We start from the raw sequence: 19,805 nt of genomic DNA, 5'->3' as shown, positions 1-19,805 counted from the left end.
CAATGATTTAAAAAAATTAGAACATACATAGCTTTTAATAGTCTTTCTTGAGGGGCGTATCCCACACTCCCCCTTTTTTGTTTTAACAACATATTTTTTAACATACCATGAGCTCGTTCAACTATGGCTTACCCTGGTGGAGAGTGAGGAATGCCCGTGACATGTGTGATTCCCCATTGTTGAAAAAAGGATTTTGTTATATTAGAAACATATCCTGGGCCATTGTCTTTTTTTACTGGTTTTGGCACCCCCAAAATAGCAGTTGCATATAATAAATGGGTTTTTACATCTTTTGCTCATTCTCTCATGTGTGCGGAAGCAACAATGAACATAGAAAAGGTGTCAATTGACACATGTACATATTTTAGATGTCCAAACTCGGGGATGTGTGTTTCATCAGTTTGCCATATTTCAAGTTGACCTAATCCACGAGGAGTTACACCATCAAAAGTAGTGTTTGCGATTAATTGACAATCAGGGCACATCTGTACAATTTGCCGAGCTTGCTCATGAGTTAACTAAAACTTTTTCCTAAGGGCTATAATACCTTGGTGAGAAAAATCATGTGACATACGTGCTTGTTGTAATGTATCTGGAATGATTACGGGGGCTGCCAAAGCATCAGCTCGATGATTGCCTTCAGCCAAATATCCTGGTAAATTCATATGAGAATATACATGCATTATAAAATAACTTTCATGTCAATTGTCTAACAGATATTTCAATTCCTTTAGAAAAGCATATAGCTGTCTGTAATACCAGTAAAATATTTTTATGTGTTGCTCTGTGTGTGTCGTACTTTGCAGGTTGACGTCGGTCATCATGTCTGCAGTTTCTGCGTCCTCGCAGGTTGGTCAATCGAGCCAAAGCCTCATCCTCGCCGTATGCGATTTGCTGCATGGGGTACAATTGCTTGAAAATAAATCAGCTGAGCAATTCTAGTGCCCTTTGGTATAAAGCAGGGAGGCATAGGCGTCCAAGCCATTACTTGTATTGTTCCCGTAAAATCAGCATCAATCAGTCCCCGTAAAACAAACAGTCCTTGCTTTGTGACAGATGATCGTCCAATTAACATTGCACTAAGTCCGTTTCCTAAGGGGCCCTTAATTGCCGTAGGGGTGTGATGTGTTTCTGTTCTTTGAAGGCAGTTAAACTTTCTGATTCTTGCAGCCCTTCAGTCCCAAAGGACCGTCCTGTGAGCGCTGTAAATTACCAGGGGCTGCTCCAGCCTCTCCAGTCAGGGCCGCGGGAGCTGGGACGGTGGGGGCGGGCCCCCTTCGGCCGGGCGTCTTGGCTACGGAGCAGTTAGTACGTTCTCTTTTTCAGTTTGTGATATCTCCTTTATTGCTTCGTAACTAACTGGTTCCAGCGCGGACCACCATCCCACGCATAGATCACAGGAAAAGCTTGCAATAGTTCAAGGTCCCCCTGCCACTGCGCCTCCCTCCTGGCTTGTGCCCATCGGTCTGAGAGACAGGGTGGCTCCTACTCGGGGTCTCTCAGACCCGGATCAAAGGAGTTGTCGGCATCCCCGTCGAGGGGTGCAGAGTCAAGCGCAGCCAGTTTAGCGGGATGGGGACTTAGTGCAGTTGTTGACAATCCTGCACTCAGTTCTGAATTATCACTGTGCTTTTTAGAGCCGACATATGCCTTTAGCACTTCAAGAACATTCCGCCAGGGACCGAGCAACTTAGTAGCTCTTTTATCCGACCAAGTCACTTTATCCCATAGTCGAACTCTGATCTTATCCCAGGTTTCTTGATCGAATGCTGAGCAAACGTCAAAAGGCGGCTCATGATCCTGAGCCCATGTCAAAAGCGCTTTAAGATCATTAATATCTAGCGTCAGTTTTGATTCTTTGAAATATATTTAAATAAATCTATTATATCTTTCTTTTACTGGGTTACTGTGTTCCCCATCCCCTTATTGGCAGCTCACCTTCCGCCCAGCAGGCAGGTGTTTACGAGTGCACCCTGGTCTTCATTTCAGCCCCTCCAAATGTTCTGCCGATGTATGCCACCGGACCGTGCTCCTCACACGAGCCTCCATTCAGACTCGATACGGGTGCCATTTGTGGCGTATTAACAGGCACGTACTCAGCTTTCATTTCAAGCTAAGACCAAGTTTATTGTTACAAGCTCGTATTTACACATTAGTGAAAATGTCAACACCAGTCCCACAAGTCCTTCATAAAAATTCCCACAGCATGTTCTTCTCTTTCCAAGCTCCTTGTGACCACTGTTATTGTTTTCATGCCTTCTTGGTTTTGCCACTGATGTTGAGTCTTCTCAGGCTGGAGGCTCACTGGTTATCAAAGCTCTCTGCACTCTGGCTCCAGAGGCCCGGCAACACTCGTGGTCATTTTTTGCTCAGCATCTCTTCTGACAAACAAGGGCATCACCAGCAGAGATAAAGAAGTCATTATCTCACTCTACTCAGTGCTTATCAGTTCACACCTAGAATACTGCGTTCAGTTTTTGTCACTGCTATAAAAAAAGATGTGGACAGACTGGAGAGGGCCCCAAGAAAGGCCACAGAGATGATCAAAGGACTGGGAAGCCTGCCATCTGAAGAAAGGCTGAGAGAACTGGGTTTGTTTGGCCTTGCGAAAAGAAGGCATAGGGGAGACCTTATCATCATGTTCCAGTATTTAAAGGGTGTCTACAAAGATGGCGATTCCCTTTTTACGAGGGGTCACATGGAAAAGATGAGGGGTAATGAGTACAAGTTATTCTTGGGGATATTGCAATTGGACAAAAGAGGAATATTTTTCACAATGAGAACAATCAGCCACTGGAATCATCTCCGTAGGGAAGTGGTGGATTCCCCAACATTGGACACACTTAAGATTCGACTGGACAGGGTTCTGGGCCATCTTGTCTAGACTGTGATTTTGCCAAGAAAGGTTGGAACAGATGATCCTTGAGGTCCCTTCCAACATGGGATTCTATGATTCTATGATTAATGGAAACGGAGCACTATTATCATACAACTTTCACAGCAGAAGAATATGGATCTGTTCTTGCAATGGAGAAGCATGTTTTTTCAGTCTAAATTTAAAGAGGAAGGCCTTAGTCAATGTGACACAATGTCTTAAGTGTCATAAAATAATATTAATTATATGACCTTATATAAGAATTATATTAAAATCCAAGTGCTCTTGGAAATTTTTAAGATTATTTTCTAAACTAATTAAGTTATTTATACACCTTTATTTTTGCTGTTCATCTGAACTTGACAGGTACAGTAAAAGTACTCAAGATCTTACACCTATGGATCGTGACTATAATAAATATGGTTTCAGTGACAAAGGGCAGTAAAAGTCTTTAGGAAGAAGTATTCATCACTTACCTTTGGATTCATTATCCCTTCTTACTTAAAACAGCTATAAAAAAGTACCCATGGAAAACAGTTATCCATAGTGCTCATCATTGTAACCACCTGCCAGATGTCCAAAAGTAGCTAGCATGTTTGTTCCTTAAAGTAGATAAACATCAATATATTTAAATCAAATGCAGTTATTTCATTGATGTATACAGTACTTCAACTTTATGAAGAAATTAATAAGGATTTTGCATCAACTACTTTGAAACTTCGAACATAAAGAGTCTGAGTATACCTCTAAAAGTATTGGCCATATTCTGTTGACTACAAAGGAAACAGAATTTTCCATTTTAGGCTAGTTGCACATCCAACACTGATGTGACAGAACATCTAATGTGGTATTCACATCTATTCACTCTAATGTATAATCTCCAAAAGGTTAATTTTTATATTTAACTTAATCTTCCATCAAAAGAGATCATGAAGATAACCCCAAGGGAGAAGAATTCCCATTGTATAGAGGCAGTCACTTAAGACACCAGGGCATTCCCTTGGCCTACCTGAAACGGCTGTGCTTGGAAAAAGACCTCCTTATTGCCTGAAAAAGGGGACTGATAATTGTTCATCTTAACCAGGCACACTGGGGGAAAGAATACCCATTGTCACAATGCAATGATCCAGAACACTAAGGCATCACCTCAGTGCTCCTGGGGTCCTGTGTGCCTGGGAAAAGGCTCTGTCATTGCTTGAGAAAGAGATTGACCATTAGTCACCCTCCCGGCAGCTGAATACGCCTGATACCTGGATTGTGGCCCAAGTGAGGTAGTCTGATATAACTGGTAAAAGTTGCCAGAATCACATCTTCCAAGTTGCAGCCAAAATGAATATTAAACATCAAAATGAATATTCAAACATCTGAGGAAAGTCAATTATCTCAAAGCCCGATAAGTAAGCGATCATATGGAAGGCTCTTTCACAGAATCACAGAATAACCAGGTTGGAAGAGACCCACCGGATCACCGAGTCCAACCGTTCCTACCAAACACTAAACCATATCCCTCAGCACCTCGTCCACCCGTGCCTTAAACACCTCCAGGGAAGGTGACTCAACCACCTCCCTGGGCAGCCTGTTCCAGTGCCCAATGACCCTTTCTGTAAAGAATTTTTTCCTAACGTCTAGCCTAAACCTCCCCTGTCGGAGCTTGAAGCCATTCCCTCTTGTCCTGTCCCCTGTCACTTGGGAGAAGAGGCCAGCACCCTCCTCTCTACAACGTCCTTTCAGGTAGTTGTAGAGAGCAATGAGGTCACCCCTCAGCCTCCTCTTCTCCAGGCTAAACAACCCCAGCTCTCTCAGCCGCTCCTCATAAGGCCTGTTCTCCAGCCCTTTCACCAGCTTTGTTGCTCTTCTCTGGACTCTCTCCAGAGCCTCAACATCCTTCTTGTGGTGAGGGGCCCAGAACTGAACACAGTATTCGAGCAGCGGTCTCACCAGTGCCGAGTACAGAGGGAGGATAACCTCCCTGGACCTGCTGGTCACACCGTTTCTGATACAAGCCAAGATGCCATTGGCCTTCTTGGCCACCTGGGCACACTGCTGGCTCATATTCAGTCGGCTGTCAACCAACACCCCCAGGTCCCTCTCCTCCAGGCAGCTTTCTAGACAGACTTCTCCCAGTCTGTAGCACTGCATAGGGTTGTTGTGCCCCAAGTGCAGGACCCGGCATTTGGCCTTGTTAAACCTCATGCCATTGGACTCTGCCCAGCGGTCCAGCCTGTTCAGATCCCTTTGCAGAGCCTCCCTACCCTCCAGCAGATCGACACTTCCACCCAGCTTAATGTCGTCCGCAAACTTGCTCAGGGTGCACTCGATGCCTTCATCCAGATCATTGATGAAGACATTGAACAGGGCTGGACCCAGCACTGAGCCCTGGGGAACCCCACTTGTCACTGGCCTCCAGCTGGATTTCACACCATTTACCACCACTCTCTGGGCCCGGCCATCCAACCAGTTTTCCACCCAGGAGAGTGTGCGCCTGTCCAGGCCAGAGGCTGACAGTTTCTCAAGCAGAACGTTGTGAGAAACTGTGTCAAAGGCTTTGCTGAAGTCCAGGAAGACCACATCCACAGCCTTTCCCTCATCCAGTAGCCGGGTCACTTTGTCATAGAAGGCGATCAGGTTAGTCTGGCAAGACCTGCCTTTTGTGAACCCATGTTGACTGGGCCTGATCACCCGGTTCTCTTGCATGTGCTTCATGATAGCACTCAAGATCACCTGTTCCATGACTTTTCCTGGCACTGAGGTCAGACTGACAGGCCTGTAGTTTCCTGGGTCCTCCCTGCGGCCCTTTTTGTAGATGGGCACAACATCAGCCAGCCTCCAGTCCAGTGGGACTTCCCCAGTCTTCCAGGACTGTTGGAAGATGATGGAAAGGGGTTTGGCCAGCACATCCGCCAGCTCCTTCAATACCCTAGGGTGAATCCCGTCCGGCCCCATAGACTTGTAACTGTCCAGTCGGGCTAGCAAGGCTCTGACCACCTCCTCTTGGATCACGGGAGCCTCATTATGCTCCTCTAGCTCCTGGGTTTGTACACAGACGGAACGACCCTCCTTACGACTAAAGACTGAGGCAAAGAAGGCATTAAGTACCTCAGCCTTTTCCTCATCCCCTGTTACTGTTGTCCCTTCTGTGTCCAATAGGGACTGTATGGTCTCCCTAGTCCGCCTTTTATTATTTATATATTTGTAGAAAGATTTTTTGTTATCTTTCACTGACTTGGCCAATCCAATTTCTAGCTGAGCCTTAGCCCTTCTGATTTTTTCCCTACACAATCTCACTTCCCTCCTGTAGTCCACCCAAGAGGCCTGTCCCTTCTTCCAGAGGCCATAAACATTTCTTTTCTTCTTGATATCCCTCAAGATCTCTCTATTCAACCAAGCTGGCTTTCTCCCCTGCCGGCTTTTTTTCCGGACCACAGGGATGGCTTTCTCCTGACGTTCAGTTATTAGGCCAGGACCCAACAATCATTTGTATGCCAATGACAAAAGAATATGCTAAGTGATGCATGGCAAATATTTTTGAATTTACAAGTAGCTCTAACAGGTTATCCAGGAAGTACTGGTATCCATTTACCATGTCATAAATTTTTTTCCTCTTTACAAACATTACAAATAGAACAGAAGCCCTTATGCACAAAGTGACTGGTTGACGGCCCCACAATATTTACGGATGGCTCAGGAAAAACAGGAAGAGCAGTACTAACATGGAAAAGAAACTGAACAGTGGGCAAATAAAGTGTAGTTTATATAGCAGAAGGATCAACACTAACAGTGGAATTATATGCAGTGCTAAAAGACTTTGAACGGCATCATAGTCCCTTTAATTTAGTTACAGCCTCATAATATGTAGCCAGAGTAGTGCAGTGTATAGAAAAAAGATGGTTAAAACAGGTAAACAATGAGTGCTTGTTTTTAATGTTAAAGCAGTTATGGTTCCATGTCACAACTAGAAAAGCAGAATTTTACGTGATGCGCATTCGAAGTCATACATCACTTCATGGTTTTATAGTCGAAGGGAACCAAATAGCAGACAGGCTGACAGCAGGGGCTGTCCAAGGCCCACTAACAAACATTATTCAACAAGCAGTAACATCACATAATCTTATCACCAGTCTGCCAAGGCACTACGTAGGCAATTTAAAATTTCATTAGAATTAGCCTGGAACATAATAAAACATGCCCAGATTGTCAAGAAATCACACCATTACAGCCTAGAGGAGCCAACCTGAGGGGATTAAGCGCTTTACAAATTTGGCAAAAGGATATTACTCACATACCTGAATTTGGAAAATTGAGATATGTACATGTTTCAATTGACAGGTATTCAAATGCGATATGGGCAACAGCACATACAGGGGAGTCTTTAAGGGAAATAGTGAAGCATTTTGTCAAGGCATTTACAGCCTTGGGAATTCTCACACAGGTGAAAACAGACAGTGGGCAGGATATGCAAGTGACCAACTTAAGAAGTTTTTTCAAACCTAGGGAATAACATGTCACAGGTATACCACATTCTACACAAGGGCAGGCAATAGTTGAGTGAGCCTGTCAGACGCTGAAGAATATGTTGTTAAAACAAAAAGGGGGAATGAAGGGTGAAACACCATAGAACAGATTAGGGAAAGCACTGTATGTACTGAATTGCTTAAATGTGCGAGAGAATAAGGAAATAGAACAATCACCTATAGTAAGGCATTTTTTTGTCTTTACAATCAGAGGGTCAGCAGCTCAATAAGGACAGAGCCAAGGTGTTATTAAAATCTTTGGAATCAGGCCGATGGGAAGGACCAAGATGCCATTGGCTCTCTTGGTCACCTGGGCACACTGCTTGCTCACATTCAGTCAACTATCAATCAAAACCCACAAGTGCTTCCCCTCCAGACAGCTTCCTAGCCACTCTTCCCCTAGTCTATAGCACTGCACAGGGTTGTTGTACCCCACTGCAGGACTTGGCACTTGGCCTTGTTAAACCTCATGCCATTGGTCTCTGCCCAGTGGTCCAGCCTGTTCAGATCCCTTTGGAGAGCCTCCCTACCCTCCAGCTGATCGACACTTCCTCCCAGCTTAGTGTCATCCGCAAACTTGCTAAGGGTGCACTCAGTGCCTACATCCAGGTCATTGATAAAGACATTGAACAGGGCTGGACCCAGCACTGAGCCCTGGGGAACCCCACTTGTAACCGGCCTCCAGCTGGAGTTAACTCCATTTACCACCACTCTCTGGGCCTGGCCATCCAACCAGTTTTCTGTGATGTATTAAATAGACACGGACTCTGCTTTCATTTCAAGCTGAGACCAAGTTTATTGTTACAACCTCATCTTTATACCTTAGTGAAATGTCAACAACAGTCCTGCAATTCCTTCATGAAAATTTCCACAGCTGTTCTTTTCCTTCCCAGCTTCTCGTGACCACTGTTATTGATTCTCTGCCTTCTTGTTTTTGCCACTGATGTTGAATTTTCTCAGGCTGGAGGCTAGCTGGTTATCAAAGCTCTCTGCACTCTTATCTGCAGAGGCTCTGCAGCATTCATGGTCCTTTTTGCTCAGCATCTCTTCTGACATCTCCCCCTTTTTTGCTTTAACAACATATTTTTTAACATACCATGAGTTCGTTCAACTATGGCTTGCCCTGTCAGTGAGTGAGGAATGCCCATGACATATGTGATTCCCCATTGTTGAAAAAAGGATTTTGTTATATTAGAAATATATCCTGGGCCATTGTCTGTTTTTACTGGTTTGGGCACCCCCAAAATAGCAATTGCATATAATAGATGGTTTTTTACGTCTTTTGCTCGTTCCCCCGTATGTGCGGAGGCAACAATGCAGGTAGAAAAGGTGTCAATTGATACATGTACATATTTTAGATGTCCAAACTCGGGGATGTGTGTTACATCAGTTTGCCATATTTCAAGAGGACCTAATCCATGAGGATTTACAGCATCAAAAGTAGTGTTTGGGATTAATTGACAATCAGGGTACATGTGTACAATTTGCCGGGCTTGCTCATGAGTTAACTGAAACATTGTCCTAAGGGCTGTACTACCTTGGTGATAAAAATCATGTGACATGCATGCTTGTTGTAATGTATCTGGAATGATTACGGGGGCTGCCAGAGCATCAGCTCGGTGATTGCCTTCAGCCAAATATCCTGGTAAATTTGTATGAGAATGTACATGCATTATAAAGTAAGGTTCATGTCGATTGTCTAACAGATATTTCAATTCCTTTAAAAAAGCATATAGCTGTCCATTGTCTACATACTTTAAACAGGCATTCTCCAAGCGTGAAGCAATGCCAACAACATAGGCTGAATAGGTAACAATGTTTATGGGTTGTGAAAACAGCTTAAAGCATCTAACAACTGCAGCCAATTCCACAATTTGAGGTGACCCTGACACTTGACAAATGTCTGGTTTCCACATGCCTTGTTTGGTCCTCCAAACAATCACTGATTTCCCAGTTTTCCCTGATCCATCTGTAAAAAGTGTCAACACCTCCTTAAGAGGGATATGACTTAATTTTGTGACAGGAATTAAGCTTATGCACTCAAACAGACTCAAAAGGGGCTCGGAGGATAATGAATGCTAATTTGTCCTTTAAAGTCTGCTAATGCAATTTGCATAGAAAAAGAATGTTGCAAAAGCCAGTCTACTTGTTGTTGAGTCATTGGAACATAGATGGTTGAGGGATCCATCCCATCCAATTCCAAGAAACAATTGCCGACCCTTTTGAATTAACATAGCTAACATTTCATGCTGAGTTGTTATTGTTTTAGAAAACTGATGTGGTAAAAATATCCATCCTAAAGGTCTAAATTTGGCAGACACACCTTCTACCCATTGGGCTAAAACTCCAAACAGTTGGAATATGGCTGAAATAATATACAATTCAATTGGAGTATTTGCGAAATATTTGTTTCTGTCTAAGCTTTTTAGTGACCTTGTCTTATGCAACCAATGAATCTTTGTCTAATTGCCTGGGAGAGGTTAAATCTGAATCCCGTTTTAACAACATAAACAAAGAATGTAATTCTCCTGTAGTGATGCCTATCAAGGGGCATATCCAATTTGTGGCTCCTAACAGTTTTTGCACATCGTTCAATGTCTTTACAGAATATAAAAGTTTAACTTGCTGTGGTTGAATAGTTTGTTCTTGGATTTTCCATCCCAGATATTTCCACGGAGAAGTTTTTTGGGGTTTTTTTCTGGTGCTACGCAAAGACCTACTTGAGCAACTGCTGCGGTCACAGCTGCTACAGCCTTAGCTGTCTGTTCTGGTGTCGAGGCTGCAACTAAAATATCATCCATGTAATGATAAATCAGGGCCCGAGGATATAATTCACGAACTGGTGATAAAGCTTTTGCTACAAACCACTGACAAATTGTTGGACTGTTACACATGCCTTGAGGCAATACAGTCCAGTGATACCATTGGCTCGGTTCTGCCCTATTAATAGAAGGAATAGAAAAAGCAAAACAGATTGCATCCTTTGGATGTAACGGAATGGTAAAAAAACCAGTCTTTCAAGTCTATAACGGTTAAGTCCCAGTTTTGTGGTAACATTGTCGGTGAGGGCATTCCTGGTTGCAATGCTCCCATAGGCTCAATAATTGCATTTATTTTTTGCAAGTCCTGTAATAAACGCCGTTTTCCTCTTTTCTTCGGTATTACAAACACTGGTGTGTTCCACAGGCTGGTAGTTGGTACGATGTGTCCGGCTTGTAATTGTTCTTGCACTAAAGCTTTAAGATGTTGCAGTTTCTCGGTGCTGAGGGGCCACTGTTCCACCCAGATCGGCTCATCTGTAGTCCAGGTTAGAGGCAGGGTGGTCTGCGCCTCAGTGACCCCCGTTAAAAATGGGTGCTTAAAGTCAGACCCCATTGTCCTGCGCAGTGTCTACCCCATAAGATAGTGGGAAGTGACTGAACGTATGGTTTAACAGTTGCCACATGACCCTCGGGGCCATATATGATTACGGAGTGTAAACTTTGTCGTGGGCTAGTCACTCCCCCCACCTCCATCAGAGCAGTAAGTGGTTCGGTCAATGGCCAATCTGTCGGCCACTCTGTTAAAGAAAAGACTGTGACATCGGCGCCGCTGTCTATAATACCGGTAAAATATTGCTCTCTGTTGCTCTGTGAGTGGTGAACTTTGGAAGTTAACGTCGCTCGTGATGTTTGCAGTTTCTGCGTCCATAGAATCACAGGCTGGTCAGTGGAGCCAAAACCTTCTTCTCCCCGTATGCGATTTACTGCACGGGGTACAATTGCTTGAAAACAAATCAGCTGAGCAATTTTAGTGCCCATTGGTATAAAGCAGGGAGGCATAGGCGTCCAAGCCATTACTTGTATTGTTCCCGTAGAATCGGCATCAATTAGTCCCGGTAAAACAAACAATCCTTGCTTTGTGACAGATGATCATCCAATTAACAGTACACTAAGTCCGTTTTCTAAGGGGCCCTTAACTGCCGTGGGGATGAGCTGAACTGCAGTGTGACGTGTTCCTGTTCTTAGAAGGCAGTTAAACTTTCTGATTCTTGCAGCCCTTCGTTCCCAAAGGACCGTCCTGTGAGCGCTGTAAATGCCCCGGGGCTGCTGCAGCCGCTCCAGTCGGGGCCGCGGGAGCTGGGGCGGGGGCGGCTCCCCCTCGGCCGAGCGGCTTGGCTCCGGAGCAGTCAGTACGTTCTCTTTTGCAGCTTTTGGAATCTTCTTTATCGCTTTGTAACTAATTAGTTCACAGCGCGGACCGCCGTCCTGCGCATAGATCACAGGAAAAGCTTGCAATATTTCAACTTCTCCCTGCCGCTGCGTCTCCCTCCTGGCTTGTGCCCATCGGCCTGAGGGACAGGGTGGAGGTGGATCAGGCTCCTTCTCGGTGACTATCGGACCCGGATCAAAGGGTTTGTCGCCCCCCCCATTGGGGGGTGCAGAGGCCAGCGCAGGCAGTTTAGGGAGGTGGGGGGTTAGTGCAGTTAAACTCGGCTCGGAATTATCTCTGTGCTTTTTAGAGCCGACATACGCCTTTAACTCATCAAAAACAGTCTGCCACGGGCTGAGCAACTTAGTAGCTGTTTTATCTGACCTAGTCGCTTTATCCTATAGTCGAATTCCGATCTTATCCCAGGCTTCTTGACCGAATGCTAAGCAAACGCCAAAAGATGGCTCATGATCCCAGGCCCACGTCAAAAGCGATTTAAGATCACTAATATCTAATCTTTTAGAATATGTTTAAATAAGTCAATTACATCTTTCTCTTCCTGGGTTAACGTGTTCCCCATCCCCTTATCAGCAGCTCACCTTCCGTCCAGCAGGCAGGTGTCTATGGCGCGCACTCCGGACTTCGTTTCAGCCCCTCCAAACGTTCTGCTGATGTACGCCACCGGGCCGTGCTCCTAACTCAGCCTCCGTTCAGACCCGATACGGACGCCATTTGTGGCGTATTAAACAGACACAGACTCTGCTTTCATTTCAAGCTGAGACCAAGTTTATTGTTACAACCTCATCTTTATACCTTAGTGAAATGTCAACAACAGTCCTGCAATTCCTTCATGAAAATTTCCATAGATGTTCTTCTCCTTCTCAGCTCCTCGTGACCACTGTTATTGATTCTCTGCCTTCTTGTTTTTGCCACTGATGTTGAATTTTCTCAGGCTGGAGGCTAGCTGGTTATCAAAGCTCTCTGCACTCTTATCTGCAGAGGCTCTGCAGCATTCATGGTCCTTTTTGCTCAGCATCTCTTCTGACAGTTTTCCACCTAGGAGAGTGTACGCCTGTCCAGTCCAGAGACTGACAGTTTCCGAAGCAGAATGCTGTGAGAAACTGTGTCAAAGGCTTTACTGAAGTCCAGGAAGACCACATCCACAGCCTTTCCGTCGTCAAGTAGGTGAGTCACTGGCTTGTCATTGAAGGCGATCAGGTTAGTTTAGCAAGACCTGCCTTTTGTGAACCCGTGTTGACTGGGCCTGATCACCTGGTTCTCTTGCATGTGCTTCATGATAGCACTCAAGATCAACTGTTCCATGACTTTCCCTGGCACTGAGGTCAGACAGAAAGGCCTGTGGTTCCCTGGATCCTCCCTGCGACCCTTCTTGTAGATTAGTTTGGCAAGACCTGCCTTTCATGGAATCCAGCCCAAAGGATTAAGAAGATGGTTCCCACAGCCTAGAAACATTCCCTAGGCTGCGCCATCCTCAAACAACCATAAAAACATCCTCCGTACAAAAGAAGAGAAGAGTGATTGTCTTAGGGGATTCTCTTTTTAAAGGAACAGAGGGACCTATCTGCAGACCGCACTCACTCCACAGGGAGGTCTGCTGCTTACCTGGGGCATCAGTGAAGGATGTAACTAGAAAACTTCCTTCCTAGGTGAAAGAGACAGATTATTAACCTCTGGCAGTATTTCAAATCGACAATGATGACAAACAGCACAGAAAGCTGAAAGCCATTAAGAGAGACTTCAGGGCTCTGGGGAGAATGCTGGAGGTCTGTGGGGCCCACATAGTGTTTAGCTCCATTCCAGTGCTAAGGAATGAGGAGCAGGAGGTCAAAAAGAATCACTTGATTAATACCTGGCTCTGAGCCTGGTGTGAGGAGAGAGGCTTTGGGTTCTTTGATCATGGAGTGGCCCACGCACCTCCAGGCTTCCTTACTACAGGTGGGGAACACTTGTCTCCTAGGGGTACTGAAGTCCTTACTAAAAATCTAGCTAGGCTCATAAATAGAGCTTTAAACTAGATGTGAAGGGGGAGGGGGATGAGGCCAGGCTAGTCGGGAGTGAGCCTGGAAGTGCAACTCCAGTGCCTGAGAGATAGTGTGCTGGCAAGGACCACCAGTATGTCACCACAGAGCGAGTTGGGGTGAGTACATCTGGTGACGGTAAGAATGAAACTGGCACTGAGTGGTTAGATATACCAAGGACCAGTCAATCGGGAATGAACACTATTCCCTTTATGAGGGCTGAAGGTTCGCCAGCCCAGATGAAATGCATTTACACCAATGCAAGCAGCATGGGCAATAAGCAGGAGGAATTAGAAGGTATTGTAGGGCAAGGAGACTACGATGTCATTGCCATCACGGAAATGTGGTGGGACAACTCGTATAACTGGAGTGCAGCTATGGTGGGGTATAAACTCTTCAGGAGGGACAGGAAAGTTAGGAGAGGAGGCAGGGTAGCCCTCTGTGTTAGAGAGTGCTCTGATACCCTTGAGCTCAATTATGGTGATGATGGGATAGAGTGCCTGTGGGTTAAAATCAGAGGAGCCCACAAGAAGGTAGATATCGTGATGGGAGTCTGTTATAGACCACCCAGCCAAGAAGAAGCAGCTGATGAGCTCTTCTATAAACAGCTGGGGTTAATCTCTAGATAGATGCCTCTCATTCTTGTGGGAGACTTCAATCTTCCTGATATCTGATGGAAGTACAATACAGCAGAAAGGAAGCAGTCTAGGAGGCTCCTGGAGTGCGTGGAAGACTACTTCCTCGCACAACTGGTGAATGAACCGACAAGGGAAGGTGCCCTCCTGGACCTGCTGTTTGTAAACAGAGAAGGCCTTGTTTGGGATGTGACGGTTGGGGGACACTTGGGACAAAGCGACCACGAGATGATAGGGTTTTCAGTTCTAGGTGAGGTGATGAGGGGGATTAGCAGAACAGTCACATTAAACTTCCAGAGGGCAGACTTTGGACTGTTCAGAAGGCTGGTTGGCAAAGTCCCATGGGAGACAGTCCTTAAGGGCAAGGAAGCCCAGGAGGGCTGGACGCTCTTCAAAAAGGAAATCCTAGCAGCTCAGGAGCAAGCAATCCTCATGTTCTGGAAAAGGAGCAGGTGAGGGAAAAAATCAGCTTGGTTGAGTAGGGAGATCTTGAGAGACATCAAAAAGAAGAGGAATGTCTATGAGCTTTGGAAGAAGGGACAGGTGTCTTGGGTGGACTACAGGAGGGAAGTGAGATTGTGCAGAGGAAAAATCAGGAGGGCTAAGGCCCAACTAGAAATCAGATTGGCCAAGTCTGTGAAAGACAATAAAAAATCTTTCTATAAATACATTAACAATAAAAGGAGGACTAGGGAGAATATTCAGTCCCTACTGGATGCAGAAGGAACAACAGTGACAGGGGATGAGGAAAAGGCTGAGGTACTTAATGCCTTCTTTGCCTCAGTCTTTAATAGTAAGGAAAGTTGTTCCCTCTGTGTAAACACCCAGGAGCTAGAGGAGCAGAATGAGGCTCCCATGATCCAAGAGGAGGTGGTTAGAGACTTGCTCGCCCAGGTAGACACCCACAAGTCTATGGAGCCGGATGGGATCCACCCAAGAATACTAGGGGAGCTGGCGGATGTGCTTGCCAAACTTGCCCTCTGTACTCGGCACTGGTGAGACCGCACCTCAAATACTGTGTTCACTTCTGGGCCCCTCACCACAAGGAGGATGCTGAGGCTCTGGAGCGTGTCCAGGGAAGAGCGACGAAGATGGTGAGGGGCTGGAGAACAAATCTTATGAGGAGTGGCTGAGATAACTGGGGTTGTTTAGCCTGGAGAAGAGGAGGCTGAGGGGAGACCTCATTGCTCTCTACAACTACCTGAAAGGAAGTTGTGGAGAGGAGGGTGATGGCCTCTTCTCCCAAGTGGCAGGTGACAGGATAAGAGGGAATGGCCTCAAGCTCTGCCAGGGTAGATTCAGGCTTGACATCAGGAAAATTTTTTCACGGAAAGGGTCATTGGGCACTGGCAGAGACTGCCCAGGGAGGTGGTTGAGTCACCTTCCCTGGAGGTCTTTAAAGGACGGGTGGGTGAGGTGCTGAGGGGCATGGTTTAGTGACTGATAGGAATGGTTGGACTGGATGATCCAGTGGGTCTTTTCCAACCTAGTGATTCTATGATTCGATGATAATTTTCTAACTGGCAACTACATGACTTCTGATGATTAACTGTGTGTTCCATAGCCTATCTAGCTCAATGAAAATGTCAGTCCTGCACAGAAATAGAAGAAAATAAATGATGCATAGTATTAGGTGATGTGCCATTTTAAGGGATGCCGTATCCTTAAATGCACACTGTATTTCATTTTTAGCAGCTGTTTCCTAAACTGGTCATGAGCTCTCCCTTTAGCTGGGCCCAATATACTTATGAAACTACCAAGTTGCTAGTTTGCTGTAGCAAAACCTTTTTTGTGGCTGACTGAGCCCTTATAAATCTGTTTCAGATTCCATTCTGATTACTGCATGCAAATGCTCTTGCATCATTCTGTCTAGGACAAAGATTGTAGGGATCACGCAGAAACAATAATCCATTCCTTCTACCTAGTTGTTGTTTGTGGTGAAGGGAAGATAGCCAGACAGGGCTTCACTTCTCACAGAATGACAGTCTTAGCTTAGTAGTGGCCTTTTCTTAAGACTCTTAGATTGATGACTGACTGACTCCAGATGACACTCCCAGGACTCATCCGAAGTCCATTGCTGTAAACCTCCACAGAACAATTCTGGATTTATTTCGTAGTAATAAATCATTTAAAACAATATCAGTAAAATAACCAAGATCTGTTCAGCATTCTGCAGAGGATACTGAAAAGTCCTTCTTGTAGATCAGATAGTTTCAGAGAGAACAGGGAGGTTAGGAACAATTGTGGGGTGTATCAAGGGAAATCAGAGAAATGATAAGCAATACCTCAGGTAAAAAATCGTGTCTGTTTCCACAAGAAATAAACTGAAACAGTGTAACAGAGAATTATAACAGCAGGGTTGGCTCCAGAGAGAAGTTCAGGTGCAAGAAGAGTGCATTTTAGGAAGACTGAAGGGAGTTTTGTGTGCCAGGAATTCTACAGTCAGCATGGGTGATGTTAGGTATAGGGTAGCAGGAGTAGGAAAAGAGAGGGAAACACAACAGCATCTGTTTCAGTGTACGCAGTTTGTTGTCAGAAGAGATGGTCAGCAAGAAATGGCCACAAGTGTTGTTAAGCCTCTGGAGCAGGAGTACAGAAAATTTAATATCCAGCAAGCCGCTGGCCTGAGAAGAATAAACATTGCTGGCACAAACAAGAAGGCATCAAAACAATAACAGTGGTCACAAGGAGGGTGGAATGAGAAAAACATACTGTGGAAATTTTTATGAGGGACTTGTGGGAGGGGCATTGACATTTTTAGTAAGGTATAAATATGAGCTTGTAACAATAAACTAGGTCCTAGCTTGAAATGAAAGCTGAGTCCATGCATGTTAATATACCATGGTTTGTCGTTATAATCCAAAATGCAGTTGCTCCAGGGGGAAGAATACTCAAAACTGAACAACAGTGGGAAACCTATCAGCAAAGACAGTGTCCTTCAGCCTTATCTCACTCTCGCAAGCAGCCCAGCTGTACTTGCTGCCCAGAGAGGTCATGCTGCAGCCTTGCCGGTAGGGAGAACAGGGGCAGAATGATACCTCAGACTCACCTTGGACCCCAGAGCCCCTCCAAACTCAGTTCCAGAACTTTCCTAGAAGAAGCACTGTGCAGGCCCACCAAAACTTATAAATAATACTCTGCAAGGGGGGCCATTTGTAGCGCACCCACTGTCCTGGGAGAGAGAAGAAGAGGACCAGAGCCCAGGTGGTGTCCTTGAACTTCTCTCTCTCCCCTCCTCTCTCTCTCCCCCTCTTTCCTCCCTTTTCTCTCTTTCTTTCTTTTCCCTGACCACAGATTTAGCAGCCAATGTCAATCTGATTCCTAAGAATACCTGTACAGATAAATTCCTTTTGGATCAATCATTTGGCATTGTTTTGCCCTCGTTTAGCCCAGTGGGTACTGAACCCATAAATTTTACCAGGAGACCCAGGATCTTACCCCAGTGACCCCTCGACTGCCCAGCCTGGGCTGAGACATGAACGAATGGGAGGAAAGTCAACAGAGTTTTGGAATGGCAGAAAACTCTTAATAGACTATGTAATTTACTAAGAGTATTCCATCTTTAACTTCTGATCTGTAGGGCAATAAAACTTTGTGATAGAGCTCAAGAGGAAATATCAATATCTTTAAAACAGGTTATTGTTTTTTGAATCCTCATTAGCAAACAGAAGAAAGAATAATAACCAAAATTAGTAAATGCCTTGTCAAAATATTTAAGGTTCTCTGTACTTTCTGTAGCATAGCATTTCTCATAGTACTAGATTGATTATTTTCATTAAAACAGATTTTAACTGTTATTCTAGAGAAACAAGAAATAGTTCATAGGACTTGATCAGATGTTTCAGTATATTTTTACTGTATCAGGTTAAGAAAAGATGCATCTCTCAGCAACAGTGACCTAAGCACTAAGTCTCCTGAAATGACTTTCATTTTTATATTTAAAAACATTATCATTTCAGTTAAAATCTTAAAAGCTCAGTGCAAGAAGGACATGTTATTGTTATTGTTATTGTTATTGCTATTGCTATTGCTATTGCTATTGTTATTGTTGAGTGGCTATTAATGAAATCACTCCAAGAAGTACAGGAGATTTTGCTGCCATTAATTTCATTCTTGATCTACATTTATTGCTTTAGCTAAAATATTATCTAATAATGTACTTGATCATGTTCTTGAATTTTCCTTTTCCTTTTTGTTTTGCTTATATGTAACAAACATTGCTGTTTACAAGGACAGAATTATGGCATACCATATAGATGTTACTTGAAAGAAAACATTTTATATATATTTTGATGCATTGGGCGAAGCAAATGTTAAGCATTAAGAATTCTAGCAACTGTAAGTCAGGGAATAGACAACTGTACCATGGGTATCATTCTTAAAAGCTGCAGTTTTATTTTGCTAAGTTATCTATGTTAAAACAAAACTGTGCCAGGTGTGGAATTTCACTGCATCAAGTGTTACAATATTTTTGGTTTTATTAGAAGCAGGAGGATGCATGTAGAACAAGTGTTAAGAAACATGACAATAAATTAGAATATAATTTACAAAAGTTAATAATAATAATAATAATGATAATGATGATGATGTAGCAGTGTACCACATTAATACTGAATATAAACTAATAAGCAACTAATCACAATAATACAAAGATAATTTCAGTCTGTAGTATTAAGGATATCTATGAGACATTCACTCCATTAAAAAGTTCCTAATGAAATGGACTACTTTGGGGTGAATACACCTTGAGGAGTTAATCTGTAGATTTTTTTTTCTGTTTTGATCTTCTTCAGCTGATAGTATTGCTCAGTGGAAGTACTGGCACCAGATTTATTTCTGCATTTAGTATTCTACTAGTTGATTCTAGGCTTGTCATATTTATGACCTATGTTGGAACATTTTACAGAGAACAAGGCCTGGATGCTGTGATATTGTCCCTGGGTGATCGATTCTCAAAAGAATGGGTGGATAACAGGATGGGTATGAGAACTGTTGGTCAAAGGAGGAATGTTATTTTTAATGGTGTTAATTGCTTTGACAATTATCCTGTGTGTTACAGTGTATACAATGTCAGGTCAATCATATGTTTCACCTGAACGCTTTAGTCATCGAAAAACTAAAAGGGGGAATTGTGGGAATATTCTACAGAGAACAAGGCCTGGATGCTGTGAGATTGTTTAATACTGAACAACTCTAACAAGGCCTTGAAACAGAGAGCCAAAAGATAAACAGGGGCCAGTTGGGAGGAATGTAGTGGCTACTTCTGTGGGAACAAGCACCAGCTGAAAGAAAAACAATTGAAGAGAACTGTCAACATAGTTAAGTTTAGTATAACTTGGTTTCTTAGCATGTGCAGTAGTTTAGCCAATAATATATTAGTAATAGCCTTATGGACAGCTACCTTTAACCAATAATACACTGTAGATACCCTCGTGGGCACCCAGTTATGTAACCGAAAAGGGTTTATAAAGAAACAGCTAAGCTCAATAAAGTGAACACTCGCTGATCACATTGATCTCTGCGTTTTGATTCCATGCTCCCGTCAACAGAACTA

The sequence above is a fragment of the Phaenicophaeus curvirostris genome, assembly GCF_032191515.1.
Source record: "Phaenicophaeus curvirostris isolate KB17595 chromosome W unlocalized genomic scaffold, BPBGC_Pcur_1.0 scaffold_34, whole genome shotgun sequence".
Taxonomy (NCBI): Eukaryota; Metazoa; Chordata; class Aves; order Cuculiformes; family Cuculidae; genus Phaenicophaeus; species Phaenicophaeus curvirostris.
Note: the sequence above shows the minus strand (reverse complement) of the source record.